Below are 22534 nucleotides of genomic sequence, written 5' to 3' on the forward strand. Positions count from 1 at the left end.
AACACTAAACCCCTAACAAGAAACTAACCTAACCCTGTAACAACAAACAACCCTAACCTCCTAACAAGAAACAACCCTAACCCCCTAACAAACAACACTAACCCCCTAACCACAAACAACACTAACACCCTAACAACAAAAACTACTAAACCCCAACAAGAAACAACCCTAAACCCCTAACAACAAACACTAACCCCCTAACAACAAACAACCATAAACCCCTAACAACAATCAACACTAACACCCTAACAAAAAAAAACACTAAACCCCAACAAGAAACAACACTAAACCCCTAACAACAAACACTAACCCCCTAACAACAAACAACACTAAAACCCTAACAAGAAACTAACCTAACCCTGTAACAACAAACAACCCTAACCTCCTAACAACAAACAACCTTAACCCCCTAAAAACAAACAACCCTAAACCCCTAACAACAAACAATCCTAACCCCCTAACAACCAACAACGCTCACCCCTTAACCACAAACACTAACCCCGTAAGAACAAACAACACTAACCCCCTAACAACAAACAACACTAACACCCTAACAACAAAAACCACTAAAGTCCAACAAGAAACAACCCTAATCCCCTAAATACAAACTACACTAACCCCCTAACCACAAACAACACTAACACCCTAACAACAAAAACCACTAAACCTCAACAAGAAACAACCCGAAACCCTTAAATAGAAACAACACTAACCACCTAACAACAACCCTAACCCCCTAATAACAAACAACCCTAACCCCCAAAAACAAACTACTCTAACCCACTAACAACAAACAACCCTAACCTCCTAACAACAAACAACCTTAAACCCCTAACAACAAACAACCCTAAACCCCTAACAACAAACAACACTAACACCCTAACAACAAAAACCACTAAACCCCAACAAGAAACAACACTAAACCCCTAACAGCAAACACTAACACCCTAACAACAAACAACACTAAACCCCTAACAAGAAACTAACCTAACCCTGTAACAACAAACAGCCCTAAACTCCTACCAACAAACACCTTAACCCCCTAACAACAAACAACCCTAAACCCCTAACAACAAACAGTCCTAAATCCCTAACAACCAACAACGCTCACCCACTAACCACAAACAACACTAACACCCTAACCACAAACAACACTAACCCCGTAAGAACAAACAACACTAATCCCCTAACCACAATCAACACTAACACCCTAACAACAAAAACTACTAAACCCCAACAAGAAACAACCCTAAACCCCTAACAACAAACACTAACCCCCTAACAACAAACAACACTAAACCCCTAACAAGAAACTAACCTAACCCTGTAAAAACAAACAACCCTAACCTCCTAACAACAAACAACCCTAAACCCCTAACAAGAAACTACCCTAACCCCCTAAAAATAAACTACTCTAAATCCCTAACAACAAACAACCCCAACCCCCTAGCAACAAACAACCCTAAAACCCAAACAACAAACAACCCTAACCTTCTAACAACAAAAAACCCTAACTCCCTAACAATCAACAACACTAACCCCCTAACCACAAACAACACTAACACCCTAACAACAAAAACTACTAAACCCCAACAAGAAACAACCCTAAACCCCTAACAACAAGCACTAACCCCCTAACAACAAACAACACTAAACCCCTAACAAGAAACTAACCTAAACCCGTAAAAACAAACAACCCTAACCTCCTAACAACAAACAACCTTAACCTCCGAACAGCAAACAACCCTAAACCCCTAACAACAAACAATCCTAACCCCCTAACAACCAACAACGCTCACCCGCTAACCACAAACAGCACTAACACCCTAACCACAAACAACACTAACCCCGTAAGAACAAACAACACTAACCCCCTAACAGCAAACAACACTAACACCCTAACAACAAAAACTACTAAACCCAACAAGAAACAACTCTAAACCCCTAACAACAAACAACCCTAAACCCCTAACAAAAAACAACACTAACACCCTAACAACAAAAACGACTAAACCCCAACAATAAACAACACTAAACCCCTAACAAGAAACTAACCTAACTCTGTAACAACAAACAACCCTAACCTCCTAACAACAAACAACCTTAACCCCCTAACAACAAACAACCCTAAACCCCTAACAACAAACAATCCTAACCCCCTAACAACCAACAACGCACACCCCCTAACCACAAACAACACTAACACCCTAACCACAAACAACACTAACCCCGTAAGAACAAACAACACTAACACCCTAACAACAAACAACACTAACACCCTAACAACAAAAACTACTAAACCCCAACAAAAAACATCCCTAAACCCCTAACAACAAACACTAACCCCCTAACAACAAACAACACTAAACCCCTAACAAGAAACTAACCTAACCCCGTAACAACAAACAACCCTAACCTCCTAACAACAAACAACCTTAACCCCCTAACAACAAACAACCCTAAACCCCTAACAACAAACAATCCTAACCCCCTAACAACCAATAACGCTCATCCTCTAACCACAAACAACACTAACACCCTAACCACAAACAACACAAACCCCGTAAGAACAAACAACACTAACCCCCTAACAACAAACAACACTAACACCCTAACAAAAAAAAGTACTAAACCCCATCAAGAAAAAACCCTAAACCCCTAACAACAAACACTAACCCCCTAACAACAAACAACACTAAACCCCTAACAAGAAACTAACATAACTCCGTAACAACAAACAACCCTAACCTCCTAACAACAAACAACCCTAAACCCCTAACAACAAACAACCCTAACCTTCTAACAACAAACAACCCTAACCCCCTAACAAACAACAACACTAACCCCCTAACCACAAACAACACTAACACCCTAACAACAAAAACTACTAAAAAACAACAAGAAACAACCCTAAAGCCCTAACAACAAACGCTAAGCCCCTAACAACAAACAACCATAAACCCCTAACAACAAACAACACTAACACCCTAACAACAAAAACCACTAAACCCCAACAAGAAACAACACTAAACCCCTAACAACAAACACTAACCCCCTAACAACAAACAACACCAAACCCGTAACAAGAAACGAACCTAACCCTGTAACAACAAACAGCCCTAACCTCCTAACAACAAACAACCTTAACCCCCTAACAACAAACAACTCTAAACCCCTAACAACAAACAATCCTAACCCCCTAACAACCAACAACGCTCACCCCCTAACCAGAAACAACACTAACACCCTAACCACAAACAACACTAACCCCCTAACAACAAACAACACTAACACCCTAACAACAAAAACCACTAAACCCCAACAAGAAACAACCCTAAACCCCTAAAAACAAAGACTAACCCCCTAACAACAAACAACACTAAACCCCTAACAAGAAACTAACCTAACCCTGTAACAACAAACAACCCTAACCTCCTAACAACAAACAACCCTAACCCCCTAACAAACACCAACACTAACCCCCTAACCACAAACAACACTAACACCCTAACAACAAAAACTACTAAACCCCAACAAGAAACAACCCTAAACCCCTAACAACAAACACTAACCCCCTAACAACAAACAACCCTAAACCCCTAAAAACAAACAACCCTAACCCCCTAACAACAAACAACCCTAAACCCCTAACAACAAACAACACTAACACCCTAACAACAAACACCACGAACCCCCTAACAACAATCCTAACAACCTAACAACAAACAACACTAACCCCGTAAAAATAAATTACCCTAAACCCCTAACAACAAACAACACTAACACCCTAACAACAAAAACCACTAAACCCCAACAAGAAACAACACTAAACCCCTAACAACAAACACTAACCCCCTAACAACAAACAACACTAAACCCCTAACAACAAACACTAACCCCCTAACAAGAAACAACCCTAAACCCCTAACAACAAAAAACACTATCCCCCTAACAACAAACACCACTAACCCCCTAACAACAATCCTAACAACCTAACAACAAACAACACTAACCCCCTAAAAATAAACTACTCTAAACCCCTAACAACAAACAACCCAAACCCCCTAACAACAAACAACCCTAAACCCCTAACAACAAACAACACTAACCCCCTAACCACAAACAACACTAACACCCTAACAACAAAAACTACTAAACCCCAACAAGAAACAACACTAAACCCCTAACTACATACACTAATCGCCTAACAACTAACAACCCTAACCCCCTAACAGCAAACAACCCTAAGTCCCTAACAACAAACAATCCTAACCCCCTAACAACCAACAACGCTCACCCCCTAAACACAAACAACACTAACACCCTAACCACAAACAACACTAACCCCCTAACAACAAACAACACTAACACCCTAACAACAAAAACCACTAAAGCCCAACAAGAAACAACCCAAATCCCCTAAATACAAACTACACTAACCCCCTAACCACAAACAACAATAACACCCTAACAAGAAAAACCACTAAACCTCAACAAGAAACAACACGAAACCCCTAAATAGAAACAACACTAACCACCTAACAACAACCCTAACCCCCTAATAACAAACAACCCTAACCCCCAACAACAAACTACTCTAACCCACTAACAACAAACAACCCTAACCTCCTAACAACAAACAACCTTAAACCCCTAACAACAAACAACCCTAAACCCCTAACAACAAACAACACTAACACCCTAACAACAAAAACCACTAAACCCCAACAAGAAACAACACTAAACCCCTAACAGCAAACACTAACACCCTAACAACAAACAACACTAAACCCCTAACAAGAAACTAACCTAACCCTGTAACAACAAACAGCCCTAAACTCCTACCAACAAACACCTTAACCCCCTAACAACAAACAACCCTAAACCCCTAACAACAAACAGTCCTAAATCCCTAACAACCAACAACGCTCACCCACTAACCACAAACAACACTAACACCCTAACCACAAACAAAACTAACCCCGTAAGAACAAACAACACTAATCCCCTAACCACAATCAACACTAACACCCTAACAACAAAAACTACTAAACCCCAACAAGAAACAACCCTAAACCCCTAACAACAAACACTAACCCCCTAACAACAAACAACACTAAACCCCTAACAAGAAACTAACCTAACCCTGTAAAAACAAACAACCCTAACCTCCTAACAACAAACAACCCTAAACCCCTAACAACAAACTACCCTAACCCCCTAAAAATAAACTACTCTAAATCCCTAACAACAAACAACCCCAACCCCCTAGCAACAAACAACCCTAAAACCCAAACAACAAACAACCCTAACCTTCTAACAACAAAAAACCCTAACTCCCTAACAATCAACAACACTAACCCCCTAACCACAAACAACACTAACACCCTAACAACAAAAACTACTAAACCCCAACAAGAAACAACCCTAAACCCCTAACAACAAACACTAACCCCCTAACAACAAACAACACTAAACCCCTAACAAGAAACTAACCTAAACCCGTAAAAACAAACAACCCTAACCTCCTAACAACAAACAACCTTAACCCCCTAACAGCAAACAACCCTAAACCCCTAACAACAAACAATCCTAACCCCTTAACAACCAACAACGCTCACCCGCTAACCACAAACAGCACTAACACCCTAACCACAAACAACACTAACCCCGTAAGAACAAACAACACTAACCCCCTAACAGCAAACAACACTAACACCCTAACAACAAAAACTACTAAACCCAACAAGAAACAACTCTAAACCCCTAACAACAAACAACCCTAAACCCCTAACAAAAAACAACACTAACACCCTAACAACAAAAACGACTAAACCCCAACAAGAAACAACACTAAACCCCTAACAACAAACACTAACCCCCTAACAACAAACAACACTAAACCCCTAACAAGAATCTAACCTAACCCTGTAAAAACCATCAACCCTAACCTCCTAACAACAAACAACCCTAACCCCCTAACAAACAACAGCACTAACCCCCTAACAACAAACAACACTAACACCATAACAACAAAAACTACTAAACCCCAACAAGTAACAACACTAAACCCCTAACAACAAACACTAACACCCTAACAACAAACAACACTAAACCCCTAACAAGAAACTAACCTAACCCTGTAACAACAAACAGCCCTAACCTCCTAACAACAAACAACCTTAACCCCCTAACAACAAACAACCCTAAACCCCTAAAAACAAACAATCCTAAACCCCTAACAACCAACAACGCTCACCCGCTAACCACAAACAACACTAACACCCTAACCACAAACAACACTAACCCCGTAAGAACAAACAACACTAACCCCCTAACAACAAACAACACTAACACCCTAACAACAAAACCTACTCAACCCCAACAAGAAACAACCCTAAACCCCTAACAACAAACACTAACCCCCTAACAACAAACAACACTAAACCCCTAACAAGGAACTAAGCTAACCCCGTAACAACAAACAACCCTAACCTCCTAGCAACAAACAACCTTAAACCCCTAACAACAAACAACCCTAAACCCCTAACAACAAACAACACTAACACCCTAACAACAAAAAACACTAAACCCCAACAAGAAACAACACTAAACCGCTAACAACAAACACTAACCCCCTAAAAACAAACAACGCTCACCCCCTATCCACAAACAACACTAACACCCTAACCACAAACAACACTAACCCCGTAAGAACAAACAACACTAACCCCCTAACAACAAACAACACTAACACCCTAACAACAAAAACCACTAAAGCCCAACAAGAAACAACCCTAAACCCCTAAATACAAACAACACTAACCCCCTAACCACAAACAACACTAACACCCTAACAACAAAAACCACTAAACCTCAAAAGAAACAACCCGAAACCCCTAAATAGAAACAACACTAACCACCTAACAACAACCCTAACCCCCTAACAACAAACAACCCTAACCCCCAACAACAAACTACTCTAACCCATTAACAACAAACAACCCTAAGCCCCTAACAACAAAGAACCCTAACTCTCTAACAAGAAACAACACTAACCCCCTAACAACAACCAACACTAACCCCCTAACAACAAACAACACTAACCCACTAAAAATAAACTACTCTAAACCCCAAACAACAAACAACCCTAACCCCCTAACAACAAACAACCCTAAACCCCTAACAACAAACCACCCTAACCTTCTAACAACAAACAACCCTAACCCCCTAACAAACAACAACACTAACCCCCTAACCACAAACAACACTAACACCCTAACAACAAAAACCACTAAACCCAACAAGAAACAACCCTAAACCCCTAACAACAAACACTAACCCCCTAAGAACAAACAACACTAAACCCCTAACAATAAACTAACCTAACCCCGTAACAACAAACAACCCTAACCTCCTAACAACAAACAACCTTAAACCCCTAACAACAAACAACCCTAAACCCCTAACAACAAACAACACTAACACCCTAACAAAAAAAACCACTAAACCCCAACAAGAAACAACACTAAACCCCTAACAACAAACACTAACCCCCTAAGAACATACAACACTAAACCCCTAACAAGAAACTAACCTAACCCTGTAACAAGAAACAACCCTAACGTCCTAACAACAAACAACCTTAACCCCTATACAACCAACAACACTAACCCCCTAACCACCAACAGCTCTAACCCAGTAAAAACAAAAAAAACTAACCCCCTAACAACAACCAACACTTATCCCCTAAAAACAAACAACACTAACCCCCAACAAGAAAGAACCCAAATCCTCTAAGAACAAACAACTCTAACACCCTAACAACAAAAACTCGGAACCCCTAACAACAAGCAACACTAACCCACTAACAACAAACAACCCTAAACCCCTAACAACAAACAACCCTTACCACCTAACAACCAACAGCACTAACCCCTAAGCAAAAACACTAACACCCTAACAACAAAACCCACTAAACCCCAACAAGAAACAACCCTAAACACCTAACAACAAACAACACTAACCCCCTAACAACAAACAACACTAACACCCTAACAACAAAGATCCCTAACTCCCTAAAAACAAACAACACTAAGCCCCAACAACAAACAACACTAACCCTCTAACAACAACCCTAATCCCCTACCCACAAACAACACTAACCCACTAACAACAAACAAAACTAACCCCCTGAAAAACAACACAAACCCCAAACAGCAAAAAACTCTCACACCCTAACAACAAACAACAGTAACCCCCTAACAACAAACAACCCTAAAGCCCTAACATCAAAGAACACTAACACAATAACAACAAACAATCCTAACGCCGTAACAACAAACAACACTAACCCCCAACAGCAAAAACCCTAAACCCTAAAAACCAGAAACACTAAACCACTAACAACAAACAACCCTAACCCACTAAGAACAAACAACCCTAACACCCTAACAACAAACAACCTTAAACCCCTCACAACAAACAACCCTAAACCCCTAACAACAAACAATCCTAACCCCCTAACAACCAACAACGCTCACCCCCTAACCAGAAACAACACTAACACCCTAACCGCAAACAACACTAACCCCGTAAGAACAAACAACACTAACCCCCAACAACAAACAACACTAACACCCTAACAACAAAAACCACTAAAGCCCAACAAGAAACAACCCTAAATCCCTAAATACAAACAACACTAACCCCCCAAAAACAAACAACACCAACACCCTAACAACAAAAACTACTAAACCCCAACAAGAAACAACCATAAACCCCTAACAACAAACACTAACCCCCTAACAACAAACAACACTAAACCCCTAACAAGAAACTAACCTAACCCCGTAACAACAAACAACCCTAACCTCCTAACAACAAACAACCTTAAACCCCTAACAACAAACAACACTAAACCCCTAACAACAAACAACACTAACACCCTAACAACAAAAAACACTAAACCCCAACAAGAAACAACACTAAACCCCTAACAACAAACACTAACCCCCTAACAACAAACAACACTAAACCCCTAACAAGAAACTAAACTAACCCCGTAACAACAAACAACCCTAACCTCCTAACAACAAGCAACCTTAACTCCCTAACAGCAAACAACCCTAAATCCCTAACAACAAACAATCCTAACCCCCTTACAACCAACAACGCTCACCCCCTAACCACAAACAGAACTAACACCCTAACCACAAACAACACTAACCCCGTAAGAACAAACAACACTAACCCCCTAACAACAAACAACACTAACACCCTAACAACAAAAACTTCTAAACCCCAACAAGAAACAACCCTAAAACCCTAACAACAAACACTAACCCCCTAACAACAAACAACACTAAACACCTAACAAGAAACTAACCTAACCCCGTAACAACAAACAACCCTAACCTCCTAACTACAAACAACCTTAAACCCCTAACAACAAACAACCCTAAACCCCTAACAACAAACAACACTAACACCCTAACAACAAAAACCACTAAACCCCAACAAGAAACAACACTAAACCCCTAACAACAAACACTAACCTCCTAACAACAAACAACACTAAACCCCTAAGAAGAAACTGACCTAACCCTGTAAGAACAAACAACCCTAACCTCGTAACAACAAACAACCGTAACCCCCTAACAAACAACAACACTAACCCCCTAACCACAAACAACACTAACACTCTAACAACAAAAACTATTAAACCCCAACAAGAAACAACCCTAAACCCCTAACAACAAACACTAACCCCCTAACAACAAACAACACTAAACCCCTAACAAGAAACTAACCTAACCCCGTAACAACAAACAACTCTAACCTCCTAACAACAAACAACATTAAACCCCTAACAACAAACAACCCTAAACCCCTAACAACAAACAACACTAACACCCTAACAACAAAAAACACTAAACCCCAACAAGAAACAACACTAAACCCCTAACAACAAACACTAACCCCCTAACAACAAACAACACTAAACCCCTAACAAGAAACTAACCTAACCCTGTAACAATAAACAACCCTAACCTCCTAACAACAAACAACCCTAACCCGCTATCAAACAACAACACTAACCCCCTAACCACAAACAACACTAACACCCTAACAACAAAAACTGCTAAACCCCAACAAGGAACAACCCTAAACCCCTAACAACAAACACTAACCCCCTAACAACAAACAACACTAAACCCCTAAGAAAAAACTAACCTAACCCCGTAACAACAAACAACCTTAAACCCCTAACAACAAACAACCCTAAACCCCTAACAACGAACAACACTAACACCCTAACAACAAAAACCACTAAAACCCAACAAGAAACAACAGTAGACCCCTAACAACAAACACTAACCCCCTAACAACAAACAACACTAAACCCCTAACAAGAAACTAACCTAACCCTGTAACAACAAACAACCCTAACCTCCTAACAACAAACAACTTTAACCCCCTAAACAACCAACAACACTAACCCCCTAACCACCAACAGCACTAACCCAGTAAAAACAAAAAAAACTAACCCCCTAACGACAACCAACACAAATCCTCTAAGAACAACTCTAACCCCCTAACAACAAAAAACTCGGAACCCCTAACAACAAGCAACACTAACCCACTAACAACAAACAACCCTAAACCCCTAACAACAAACAACCCTTACCCCCTAACAAGCAACAGCACTAACCCCTAGGCAAAAACACTAACACCCTAACAACAAAACCCACTAAACCCCACAAAAAACAACCCTAAACACCTAACAACAAACAACACTAACCCCCTAACAACAAACAACACTAACACCCTAACAACAAAGATCCCTAACCCCCTAAAAACAAACAACAGTAAGCCCCAACAACAAACAACACTAACCCTCTAACAACAACCCTAATCCCCTAACTACAAACAACACTAACCCACTAACAACAAACAAAACTAACCCCCTAAAAAACAACACAAACCCCGAACAACAAACAACTCTCACAATCTAACAACAAACAACACTAACCCCCTAACAACAACAACAATAACCCCCAAAAATGGACAACACTAACACCCTAACAACAAACACTACTAAACCCAACTAGGAACAACCCTAAAGCCCTAACAACAAACAACACTAACCTCCTAACAACAAACAACCCCAAACCCCTAACATCAAAGAACACTAACACCCTAACAACAAACAACCCTAACGCCCTAACAACAAACAACACTAACCCCCAAACAGCAAACAACCCTTAACCCTAAAAAGCAGAAACACTAACCCACTAACAAAAAACAACCCTAACCCACTAAGAACAAACAACCCTAACACCCTAACAACAAACAACCTTAAACCCCTAACAACAAACAACCCTAAACCCCTAACAACAAACAATCCTAACCCCCTAACAACCAACAACACTCACCCCCTAACCACAAACAACATTAACACCCTAACCACAAACAACACTAACCCCGTAAGAACAAACAACACTAACCCCCTAACAACAAACAACACTAACACCCTAACAACAAAAACCACTAAAGCCCAACAAGAAACAACCCTAAACCCCTAAATACAAACAACACTAACCCCCTAACAACAAACAACACCAACACTCTAACAACAAAAACTACTAAACCCCAACAAGAAACAACCCTAAACCCCTAACAACAAACACTGACCCCCTAACAACAAACAAGACTAAACCCCTAACAAGAAAATAACCTAACCCCGTAACAACAAACAACCCTAACCTCCTAACAACAAACAACCTTAAACCCCTAACAACAAACAACCCTAAACCCCTAACAACAAACAACACTAACACCCTAAAAACAAAAACCACTAAACCCCAACAAGAAACATCACTAAACCCCTAACAACAAACACTAACCCCCTAACAACAAACAACACGAAACCCCTAACAAGAAAATAAACTAACCCTGTAACAACAAACAACCCAAACCTCCTAACAACAAACAACCTTAACCCCCTAATAACAAACAACCCTAAACCTCTAACAACAAACAATCCTAAACCCCTAACAACCAACAACGCACACCCCCTAACGACAAACAACACTAACACCCTAACCACAAACAACACAAACCCCGTAAGAACAAACAACACTAACCCCCTAACCACAACCAACACTAACACCCTAACAACAAAAACTACTAAACCCCATCAAGAAACAACCCTAAACCCCTAACAACAAACACTAACCCCCTAACAACAAACAACACTAAACCCCTAACAAGAAACTAACCTAACCCTGTAACAACAAACAACCCTAACCTTCTAACAACAAAGAACCCTTACCCCCTAACAAACAACAACACTAACCCCCTGACCACAAACAACACTAACACCCTAACTACAAAAACTACTAAACCCCAACAAGAAACAACCCTAAACCCCTAACAACAAAAACTAACCCCCTAACAACAAACAACACTAAACCCCTAACAAGAAACTAACCTAACCCCGTAACAACAAACAACCCTAACCTCCTAACAACAAACAACTTTAAACCCCTAACAACAAACAACCCTAAACCCCTAACAAGAAACAACACTAACACCCTAACAACAAAAACCACTAAACCCCAACAAGAAACAACACTAAACCCCTAACAACAAACACTAACCCCCTAACAACAAACAACACTAAACCCCTAACAAGAAACTAACCTAACCCTGTAACAACAAACAACCCTAACCTCCTAACAACAAACAACCTTAACCCCCAACAGCAAACAACCCTAAATCCCTAACAATAAACAATCCTAACCCCCTAACAACCAACAACGCTCACCCCCTAACCACAAACAGCACTAACACCCTAACCACAAACAACACTAACCCCGTAAGAACAAACAACACTAACCCCCTAACAACAAACAACACTAACACTCTAACAACAAAAACTACTAAACCCCAACAAGAAACAACCCTAAACCCCTAACAACAAACACTAACCCCCTAACAACAAACAACACTAAACCCCTAACAAGAAACTAACCTAACCCTGTAACAACAAACAACCCTAACCTCCTAACAACAAACAACCTTAACCCCCTAACAACAAACAACACTAACACCCTAACAACAAACAACCCTAAACCCCTAACATCAAAGAACACTAACACCCTAACAACAAACAATCCTAACGCCGTAACAACAAACAACACTAACCCCCGAACAGCAAAAACCCTAAACCCTAAAAACCAGAAACACTAACCCACTAACAACAAACAACCCTAACCCACTAAGAACAAACAACCCTAACACCCTAACAACAAACAACCTTAAACCCCTAACAACAAACAACCCTAAACCCCTAACAACAAACAACACTAACACCCTAACAACAAAAACCACTGAAGCCCAACAAGAAACAACCCTAAACCCCTAAATACAAACAACACTAACCCCCTAACAACAAACACCACTAACCCCCTAACAACAATCCTAACAACCTAACAACAAACAACACTAACCCCCTAAAAATAAACTACTCTAAACCCCTAACAACAAACAACCCTAACCTTCTAACAACAAACAACCCTAACCCCCTAACAAACAACAACACTAACCCCCAACGACAAACAACACTAACACTCTACCAACAAAAACTACTAAACCCCAACAAGAAACAACCCTAAACCCCTAACAACAAACACTAACCCCCTAACAACAAACAACACTAAACCCCTAACAAGAAACTAACCTAACCCCGTAACAACAAACAACCCTAACCTCCTAACAACAAACAACCTTAAACCCCTAACAACAAACAACCCTAAACCCCTAACAACAAAAAACACTAACACCCTAACAACAAAAAACACTAAACCCCAACAAGAAACAACACTAAACCCCTAACAACAAACACTAACCCCCTAACAACAAACAACACTAAACCCCTAACAAGAAACTAACCTAACCCTGTAACAACAAACAACCCTAACCTCCTAACAACAAACAACCTTAACCCCCTAAACAACCAACAACACTAACCCCCTAACCACCAACAGCACTAACCCAGTAAAAACAAAAAAAACTAACCCCTAACAACAACCAACACTTATCCCCTAAAAACAAACAACACTAACCCCCAACAAGAAAGAACCCAAATCCTCTAAGAACAAACAACTCTAACCCCCTAACGACAAAAAACTCGGAAGCCCTAACAACAAGCAACACTAACCCACTAACAACAAACAACCCTAAACCCCTAACAACAAACAACCCTTACCCCCTAAAAAAAAAGAGCACTAACCCCTAAGCAAAAACACTAACACCCTAAAAACAAAACCCACTAAACCGCAACAAAAAACAACCCTAAACACCTAACAACAAACAACATGAACCCCCTAACAACAAACAACACTAACACCCTAACAACAAAACCACTAAAGCCCAACAAGAAACAACCCTAAACCCCTAAATACAAACAACACTAACCCCCTAACCACAAACAACACTAGCACCCTAACAACAAAAACTGCTAAACCCCAACAAGAAACAACCCTAAACCCCTAACAACAAACACTAACCCCTAACAACAAACAACACTAAACCCCTAACAAGAAACTAACCTAACCCCGTAACAACAAACAACCCTAACCTCCTAACAACAAACAACCTTAAACCCCTAACAACAAACAACCCTAAACCCCTAACAACAAACAACACTAACACACTAACAACAAAAACCACTAAACCCGAACAAGAAACAACACTAAACCCCTAACAACAAACACTAACCCCCTAACAACAAACAACACTAAACCCCTAACAAGAAACTAACCTAACCCTGTAAGAACAAACAGCCCTAACCTCCTAACAACAAACAACCCTAACCCCGTAACAAACAACAACACTAACCCCCTAACCACAAACAACACTAACAACCTAACAACAAAAACTAATAAACCCCAACAAGAAACAACCCTAAACCCCTAACAACAAACACTAACCCCCTAACAACAAACAACACTAAACCCCTAACAAGAAACTAACCTAACCCTGTAAGAACAAACAGCCCTAACCTCCTAACAACAAACAACCTTAACCCCCTAACAACAAACAACCCTAAACCCCTAACAACAAACAACACTAACACCCTAACAACAAAAACCACTAAACTCCAACAAGGAACAACACTAAACCCCTAACAACAAACACTAACCCCCTAACAACAAACAACACTAAACGCCTAACAAGAAACTAACCTAACCCTGTAACAACAAACAGCCCTAACCTCCTAACAAGAAACAACCTTAACCCCCTAACAACAAACAACCCTAAACCCCTAACAACAAACAACCCTAAACCCCTGACAAGAAACAACACTAACACCCTAACAACAAAAACCACTAAACCCCAAAAAGAAACAACACTAAACCCCTAACAACAAACACTAACCCCCTAACAACAAACAACACTAAACCCCTAACAAGAAACTAACCTAACCCTGTAACAACAAACGACCCTAACCTCCTAACAACAAACAACCCTATCCCCTAACAAAAAACAACACTAACCCCCTAACCACAAACACTAACACCCTAACAACAAAAACTACTAAATCCCAACAAGAAACAACCCTAAACCCCTAACAACAAACACTAACCCCCTAACAACAAACAACACTAAACCCCTAACAAGAAACTAAGCTAACCCCGTAACAACAAACAACCCTAACCTCCTAACAACAAACAACCTTAACCCCCTAACAACAAACAACCCTAAACCCCTAACAACAAACAATCCTAAACCCCTAACAACCAACAACGCTCACCCCCTAACCACAAGCAACACTAACACCCTAACCACAAACAACACTAACCCCGTGAGAACAAACAACACTAACCCCCTAACCACAAACAACACTAACACCCTAACAACAAAAACTACTAAACCCCAACAAGAAACAACCCTAAACCCCTAACAACAAACACTAACCCCCTAACAACAAACAACACTAAACCCCTAACAAGAAACTAACCTAACCCCTTAACAACAAACAGCCCTAACCTCCTAACAACAAACAACCTTAAACCCCTAACAACAAACAACCCTAAACCCCTAACAACAAACAACAGTAACACCCTAACAGCAAAAACCACTAAACCCCAACAAGAAACAACAGTAAACCCCTAACAACAAACACTAACCCCCTAACAACAAACAACACTAAACCCCTAACAATAAACTAACCTAACCCTGTAACAACAAACAACCCTAACCTCCTAACAACAAACAACCCTAACCCCCTAACAAACAACAACACTAACCCCCTAACAACAAACAACACTAACACCATAACAACAAAAACTACTAAACCCCAACAAGAAACAACCCTAAACCCCTAACAACAAACACTAACCCCCTAACAACAAACAACACTAAACCCCTAACAAGAAACTAACCTAACCCCGTAACAAAAGACAACCCTAACCTCCTAACAACAAACAACCTTAAACCCCTAACAACAAACAACCCTAAACCCGTAACAACAATCAACACTAACACCCTAACAACAAAAACCACTAAACCCCAACAAGAAACAACACTAAACCCCTAACAACAAACACTAATGCCCTAACAACAAACAACACTAAACCCCTAACAAGAAACTAACCTAACCCTGTAACAACAAACAGCCCTAACCTCCTAACAACAAACCACCTTAACCCCCCTAACAACAAACAACCCTAAACCCCTAACAACAAACAACCCTAACCCCCTAACAACCAACAACTCTCACCCCCTAACCACAAACAACACTAACCCCGTAAGAACAAACAACACTAACAACCTAACCACAAACAACACTAACACCCTAACAACAAAAACTACTAAACCCCAACAAGAAACAACCCTAAACCCCTAACAACAAACACTAACCCCCTAACAACAAACAACACTAAACCCCTAACAAGAAACTAACCTAACCCCGTAACAACAAACAACCCTAACCTCCTAACAACAAACAATCTTAAACCCCTAACAACAAACAACCCTAAACCCCTAACAACAAACAACACTAACACCCTAACAACAAAAAACACTAAACCCCAACAAGAAACAACACTAAACCCCTAACAACAAACACTAACCCCCTAACAACAAACAACACTAAACCCCTAACAAGAAACTAAACTAACCCTGTAACAACTAGCAACCCTAACCTCCTAAGAACAAACAACCTTAACCCCCTAACAACAAACAACCCAAAACCCCTAACAACAAACAATCCTATCCCCCTAACAACCAACAACACTCGCCCCCAACCACAAAGAACACTAACACCCTAACCACAAACAACACTAACACCCTAACAACAAAAACCACTAAAGCCCAACAAGAAACAACCCTAAACCCCTAAATATAAACAACACTAACCCCCTAACCACAAACAACACTAACACCCTAACAACAAAAACCACTAAACCTCAACAAGAAACAACCCGAAACCCCTAAATAGAAACAACACTAACCACCTAACAGCAACCCTAACCCCCTAACAACAAACAACCCTAACCCTCAACAACAAACTTCTCTAAACCACTAACAACAAACAACCCTAAGCCCCTAACAACAAAGAACCCTAACTCTCTAACAAGAAACAACACTAACCGCCTAACAACAAAAAACACTAACCCCCTAACAACAAACACCACTAACCCCCTAACAACAATCCTAAAAACCTAACAGCAAACAACACTAACACCCTAACAAGAAAGAACCCAAATCCTCTAACAACAAACAACTCTAACCCCCTAAGAACAAACAACTCTGAACCCCTGACAACAAACACCACTAACCCACTAACACCAAACAACTCTAACCCCTAAAAACCAAAAACACAAACCCACTAACAACAAACAACACTAACCCACTCACAACAAACAACCCTAACACCCTAACAACAAACAACACTAACCCCCTAACAACAAACAACACTAAACCCCTAACATCAAACAACACTAACCCCCTAACAACTAACAACACTAACACCCTAACAACAAACAACACTAACACCCTAAGAACAAAAACCACTAAACCGCAGCAAGAAACAACCCTAAACCCCGAAATACAAACAACACTAACCCCCTAACCACAAACAACACTAACAGCCTAACAACATAAACCACTAAACCTCAACAAGAAACAACCCCAAACCCCTAAATAGAAACAACACTAACCACCTAACAACAACCCTAACCCGCTAACAACAAACAACCCTAACCTCCAACAACAAACTACTCTAATCCCCTAACAATAAAAAACCCTAACCCCTAACATCAAACAACACTAACCCCTGAACAACAAACAACCCTAACCCCCAAACAACAAACAACCCTAACCCCCTAACAACAAACAATCCTATCCCCCTAACAACCAACAACACTAACCCCCTAACCACAAAAAACACTAACACCCTAACAACAAATATCACTAAACCCCAACAAGAAATAACCCTAAAACCGTAACAACAAACAACACTAACACCCTAACAACACACAACCCTAACCAAACAACAAACAACCCTAACTCACTAACAACAAACAACCCTAACTCCCTAACAACAAACATTCCTATCCCTCTAACAACCAACAACACTAACCCCCTAACCACAAACAACACTAACACCCTAACAACAAAAACCACTAAACCCCAACAAGAAACAACCCTAAACCCCTAACAACAAACCACACTAACCCCCTAACAACAAACAACCCTAACCAAACAACAAACTACCCTAACCCACCAACAACAAACAACACTAACCCCCTAACAAGAACCTACCCTAACCCCGTAACAACAAACAAACCTAACCCCTAAAAACAAACAACACTAACCCCCTAAAAACAAACAACCCTAAACCCCTAACAACAAACAACACTAACCTTCTAACAACAAACAACCCTAAACCCCTAACAACCAACAAGACTAACCCCCTAACCACAAACAACACTAACACCCTAACAACAAAAACATCTAAACCCCAACAAGAAACAACACTAAACCCCTAACAACAAACAACAATAACCCCCTAACAACACACAAAACGAAACCCCTAACAAGAAACTAACCTAACCCCGTAACAACAAACAACACTAACCCCGTAACAACAAACAACCCTAACCCACAAAAAACAAACAACCCTAAACCCCTAACAACAAACACTAACCCCCTAACAACAAACAACACTAAACCCCTAACAAGAAACTAACCTAACCCTGTAACAACAAACAGCCCTAACCTCCTAACAACAAACAACCTTAACCCCCTAACAACAAACAACCCTAAACCCCTAACAACAAACAATCCTAACCCCCTAACAACCAACAACTCTCACCCCCTAACCACAAACAACACTAACAACCTAACCACAAACAACACTAACCCCGTAAGAACAAACAACACTAACCCCCTAACCACAAACAACACTAAAACCCTAACAACAAAAACTACTAAACCCCAACAAGAAACAACCCTAAACCCCTAACAACAAACACTAACCCCCTAACAGCAAACAACACTAAACCCCTAAAAAGAAACTAACCTAAACCCGTAACAACAAACAACCCTAACCTCCTAACAACAAACAACCCTAACCCCCTAACAAACAACAACACTAACCCCCTAACAACAAACAACACTAACACCCTAACAACAAAAACCACTAAACCCCAACAAGAAACAACACTAAACCCCTAACAACAAACACTAACCCCCTAACAACAAACATCACTAAACCCCTAACAAGAAACTAACCTAACCCCGTATCAACAAAAAACCCTAACCTCCTAACAGCAAACAACCTTAAACCCCTAACAACAAACAACCCTAAACCCCTAACAACAAACAACACTAACACCCTAACAACAAAAACCACTAAACCCCAACAAGAAACAACACTAAACCCCTAACAACAAACACTAACCCTCTAAAAACAAACAACACTAAACCCCTAACAAGAAACTAACCTAACCCTGTAACAACAAACAGCCCTAACCTCCTAACAACAAACCACCTTAACCCCCTAACAACAAACAACCCTAAACCCCTAACAACAAACAATCCTAACCCCCTAACAACCAACAACGCTCATCCTCTAACCACAAACAACACTAACCCCGTAAGAACAAACAACACTAACCCCCTAACAACAAACACTAACACCCTAACAACAAAAACTACTAAACCCCAACAAGAAACAACCCTAAACCCCTAACAACAAAAACTAACCCCCTAACAACAAACAACACTAAACCCCTAACAAGAAACTAACCTAACTCCGTAACAACAAACAACCCTAACCTCCTAACAACAAACAACCCTAAACCCCTAACAACAAACAACCCTAACCTTCTAACAACAAACAACCCTAACTCCCAAACAAACAACAACACTAACCCCCTAACCACAAACAACACTAACACCCTAACAACATAAACTACTAAAGCCCAACAAGAAACAACCCTAAACCCCTAACAACAAACACTAACCCCCTAACAACAAACAACACTAAACCCCTAACAAGAAACTAACCTAAACCCGTAACAACAAACAACCCTAACCTCCTAACAACAAACAACCTTAAACCCCTAACAACAAACAACCCTAAACCCCTAACAACAAAGAACACTAACACCCTAACAACAAAAACCACTAAACCCCAACAAGAAACAACACTAAACCCCTAACAACAAACACTGACCCCCTAACAACAAACAACACTAAACCCCTAACAAGAAACTAACCTAACCCTGTAACAACAAACAACCCTAACCTCCTAACAACAAACAACCTTAACCCCCTAACAACAAACAACCCTAAACCCCTAACAAACAACAACACTAACCCCCTAACCACAAACAACACTAACACCCTAACAAGAAAAACTACTAAACTCCAACAAGAAACAACCTTGAACCCCTAACAACAAACACTAACCCCCTAACAACAAACAACCCTAAACACCTAACAACAAACAACACTAACACCCTAACAATAAAAACCACTAAACCCCAACAAGAAACAACACTAAACCCGTAACAACAAACACTAACCCCCTAACAACAAACAACACTAAACCCCTAACAAGAAACTAACCTAACAATGTAACAACAAACAACCCTAACATCCTAACAACAAACATCCTTAACCCCCTAACAACAAACAACCCTAAACCCCTAACAACAAACAATCCTAACCCCCTAACAACCAACAACGCACACCCACTAACCACAAACAACACTAACAACCTAACCACAAACAACACTAACCCCGCAAGAACAAACTACACTAACGCCCTAACAACAAACAAAACTAACACCCTAACAACAAAAACTACTAAACCCCAACCAGAAACAACCCTAAACCCCTAACAACAAACACTAACCCCGTAACAACAAACAACACTAAACCCCTAACAAGAAACTAACCTAACCCCGTAACAACAAACAACCCTAACCTCCTAACAACAAACAACCTTAAACCTCTAACAACAAACAACCCTAAACCCCTAACAACAAACAACACTAACACCCTAACAACAAAAGCCACTAAACCCCAACAAGAAACAACACTAAACCCCTAACAACAAACACTAACCCCCTAACAACAAACAACACTAAACCCCTAACAAGAAACTAACCTAACCCTGTAACAACAAACAACCCTAAACTCCTAACAAAAAACAACCTTAACCCCCTAACAAACAACAACACTAACCCCCTAACCACAAACAACACTAACACCCTAACAACAAAAACTACTAAACCCCAACAAGAAACAACCCTAAACCCCTAACAACAAACACTAACCCCCTAACAACAAACAACACTAAACCCCTAACAAGAAACTAACCTAACCCCGTAACAACAAACAACCCTAACCCCCTAACAACAAACAACCTTAAACCCCTAACAACAAACAACCCTAAACATCTAACAAGAAACAACACTAACACCCTAACAACAAAAACCACTGAACCCCAACAAGAAACAACACTAAACCCCTAACAACAAACACTAACCTCCTAACAACAAACAACACTAAACCCCTAACAAGAAACTAACCTAACTCTGTAACAACAAACAACCCTAACCTCCTAACAACAAACAACCTTAACCCCCTAACAACAAACAACCCTAAACCCCTAACAACAAACAATCCTAACCCCCTAACAACCAACAACGCACACCCCCTAACCACAAACAACACTAACACCCTAACCACAAACAACACTAACCCCGGAAGAACAAACAACACTAACCCCCTAACAACAAACAACACTAACACCCTAACAACAAAAACTACTAAACCCCAACAAGAAACAACCCTAAACCCCTAACAACAAACACTAACCCCCTAACAACAAACAACACTAAAACCCTAACAAGAAACTAACCTAACCCCGTAACAACAAACAACCCTAACCTGCTAACAACAAACAACCTTAAACCCCTAACAACAAACAACCCTAAACACCTAA

This window comes from Loxodonta africana, chromosome 10, assembly GCF_030014295.1.
Source record: "Loxodonta africana isolate mLoxAfr1 chromosome 10, mLoxAfr1.hap2, whole genome shotgun sequence".
In the NCBI taxonomy this organism is placed as follows: Eukaryota; Metazoa; Chordata; class Mammalia; order Proboscidea; family Elephantidae; genus Loxodonta; species Loxodonta africana.